This window comes from Haematobia irritans, chromosome 3, assembly GCF_050003625.1.
Source record: "Haematobia irritans isolate KBUSLIRL chromosome 3, ASM5000362v1, whole genome shotgun sequence".
In the NCBI taxonomy this organism is placed as follows: Eukaryota; Metazoa; Arthropoda; class Insecta; order Diptera; family Muscidae; genus Haematobia; species Haematobia irritans.
The window spans coordinates 55,426,440-55,430,298 of record NC_134399.1 but is presented as its reverse complement, the minus strand read 5'-3'; positions in this window follow the sequence as shown (position 1 = coordinate 55,430,298).

Sequence of the window (3,859 nt, the reverse complement as noted above, 5' to 3'; positions counted from 1 at the left end):
CAACATTCCAGACTGCGCTAAGTCTAAAAAGTGAATTTTACAGGAGACGGCTTCAAAGTTTATTGGAATTTCTCAAAAACCGTATAAGATAGAAATTCATTTTTTGCGGTGTTAAAATCATACTTATTATAGAATTTTTTTTTAGAATGTACGAATTCCAAATAGTGATAATAGATCACGGCTAAAATTGACTTAGATCACTTTAGAATGAACAAAGTTTTTACGTTGTTCCTCTTTATAGGAAATTTTTTCTGGCATTGGTCGTCTGAGTACATATATCATATTATGGTTTGGAGAATGAAAATGTAACAACTTACTTAGCATATGTTTAACTGTGTTACAAAACAGTTATATAGAGTGTTATAAATTTAATGTTAACGTAAAACAAAAATTTATATTTCCAGGCGATACAGTTCAAACAAATTTGCCCATATCGGGTTCTATATAAATATTTCGATGTAATCTTTTAAATATACGCAAAAATAATTCTTTTCTCCCAAACGAAATTTTAGACCAACAAATATAATAAATATTGTTTGAAGTATGTTTTTAATTCAGTTCGTCCGTTAATTAGTGAATCTTAACATGGATTTGTGAAAGATAGATCTACAGTTTCGAATTTTCTAGCTTTCACAAATCATTGTATTACAGCGTTTGAATGTGGTTACCAAGTTGACGTTATTTATTTAGATTTCTGTAAAGCCTTTGGTAAGGGGGATCATGGAATTTTAATGCACAAATTGGCTAAGATAGGATTTCAACCTTGTTTGTTACAATGGATTTATTCGTACTTATGTAATGGTTGTAAATCGCAAGCGTATGTTGCTTCTTCAAGTGTCCCACAATGGATCAAAGACAACAAACTTTAGGAAGATAGGAAATTGGCTTGCGTCATATCAAATGTTGCATTTACCATGTTAGTTCCATACATGTTTGTAATTTTTTATTTGTTTTTCGTTTTATTTTTTAAATGAAAATGAAACAATGTTAAATTTTAGGCAACAACAAAAAAATTACATTTTCCCCTCTATAGAAATTTATTTCGTGCACTTAACTTCTTTTTTTTTTCATTTTAATGCTACGTCAATACTTTTCGTATACGCGTTTGGTTCGATAAACGAAAAGTATGAAACTAACATCGTAAAAACTGTTTAATTAATGGTTCGTATTATATTAACAATGTTGCACTGCAGAAAGTTGATAGAAAAATAGATCTGGTTATTTATTTTGATCCGAAATTGGAATTTAACTCTCATATTGATTATGTATTGCGGAAGTCTTATAAGACTTTGGCATTTATTAAAAGAAATTTCAGCGAGTGTAGTAATCCCTACACGGATGAAAAAGACTGTTTTTCATATGTTTGGCTATAAACATTATATGTTTGGAACACAAATTTTTAAACACAATATTTTTGAGTGCAAGCATATAATGTTCATAAACTAGCATAACATGTTTGGGACATATATGTTAATATGTTAGAACATATTATGTTTGGGACATAAAATGTTTGTAAATATAATATGCTTGGATGCAAACATATATTAATTTAGAAATAGCCTATAAACATATATGTGTTTAGTAGCTTGGAGCGCTATTTAACAGGGAGCGATATTGAATTAAGTTGGTGGTTGTTGCTTGTTATTACAAAATTAACATTTTATTTTTCCTTGGGCAATTGATCAGCTACTTCTTTGATCCTTACAAACTGTGTGGTCCGCTGTTCGAATCCCCGTCCGGCAAAAGGTGAAATTAAAATAAAAAAAAATCATAAAATTGAATAATTTCTTCTACAATGTTTGTATTACAGAAAAAGGTGCTAAGAACTAAAAAATCTCGTGGAAGTGAGAAAGATGTCGGGGAATATACAATTGGGCATAAAAAAAATTTTGAGCATTCAGGTCGAAAACCTATGTTGTTAGCACCTATATTACCTGTTTATTTTCATAATTCATTATGATTGTAAATATATAAATAAATAAATAAATAAAATTTTGAGCACAATATTGTTTGGGAGAATTTTTTTTAAGCATATAATATTTTTGGGTGCAAAATGCTTCCAAACATATTATATGGTCACATAATAACATATTGTTTTTTGGAAGACAACATTATTGAATTTGGATGCAAAAATACAAAATGTTTGGAACTTAGACTACCCAAACATATATTGTTTAGACCAATATGCTTTCAAACATATTATATATTGGAAGAGATCAAACATATAAATGTTTGGGCAATACCCAAGCATGTATATGCTTGAAGCAAAATATGTTTGGGAGTATATGTTACAGAAGCGATTTTTTGTGAGGGTGTATACTCTTAAAGTTTTGTATTCAGCATTTGTGCGCTCTAAGCTTGAGTATGCGTCTATAGTGTGGAATCCTGTTTATAACACTCTCTTTGATAGAATTGAAAGACTTCAGAAGAATTTTATTAAATTTGCGCTGAGAAATATTAATTTTGCAGATTCTCTTCCAATGTATGAGGCACGCTGTAGACTTATACATTTGGAAACATTGGTGAATAGACGAGCTAAAAGTTCTGTAATGTTCTTATATAACTTGATCAATGGAAAAAAGATTGCCCTCTTCTTCTAAGTAAAATTGCTTTTAATGTTCCAGTCAGACAACTGCGTTGTCATGAATACTTTAAAATTTCTCTTCAATGATGTAATGAACCATTCATGTAATGAACCATTGCTTAGATCTTTGAAGGAATTCAATGTTTTGAATTCTAAATGTGAAATTGATTTTTCATTTCCTTTGAATATGTTTGTACATATTTTAGATTTATATTACTTTTAGTTAAATTTAATAAATAAATAAATATCGTTTCCCATTTGCTTTTCGCTGTAAGGAAATTTGTATGGAAGAAAAGTATATACATTTTATGATAAACGTTGATTTTTTACACGATGTAAAACAAAATCATAAAGACTAACTCAAAAAATTTTTCTTTCGTAGCTAATTGCCTAGTCTCCCCTCAAATCTTTCTATTTTCACGAGGTTTTTCAGTTCTTACTACCTTTTTTCTGTAATACAAACAATGTAGAAAAACTTATTATATTTTATATTTTTTAATTTTACCTATCGCCTAGACGGAGTGTGGAATCGCATGTCCGGTTCCAAAGATTTTTGCCTTTAGTTTAACAATTTTTGTATTGATTTCGAGCCAAAGAAGCGGAGAATTCAAGTAAGGATACTTTTAAGACCCAATCCTCTTCTAAATTTGGGTTTTGTGTACTTGACTCTAGGAAGCAAATTTTAATTTCTCGATTTTTCAGCTTTTTTCTTCATATGCTATCAAAGTCCTTTAATAACAAGTTAACGAAAACTTTATTTTCCAAATGCAGACACGACTTCCAGTAGAAATTGTGCTATGTTTCAGTAAAAAACGACTTTAAAATAGAGTGTTGAAAAACATGTCTTATTTTTTAAAAATTTTTTGCTTTGTAGTCAAGATGTAAAAAGACAACAAATTTATAGGACAACACAACTTCATTGAAAAGCTTATCGTCTTTTGACAAGGGAAAAAACTTTATATTACACAAAAAAAAAAATTCTTGGATCCAAAGATTTTGACCTTCCCTTAAGGATTTTGGTATTGATTCCGAGTCAAAGATGCGGCTTCTTTAAAATAAATAAATTTTTTAGCGAACTATCTGGCTTTAAATCTAAATCAATAAAATTAAAATTAGGATACAGATCTCATTTATCAAATGTTCATTCTCTTTTCGTGGTACTCACATACAAACAAATGCCAGTTTAAAAATCGTAATTATAACGGATACTTTTCAAAGTAAAAAATGTTTTCTTTATTCCAAAAAAAACTTAAAACCAAAGACGCTAATGTGCTT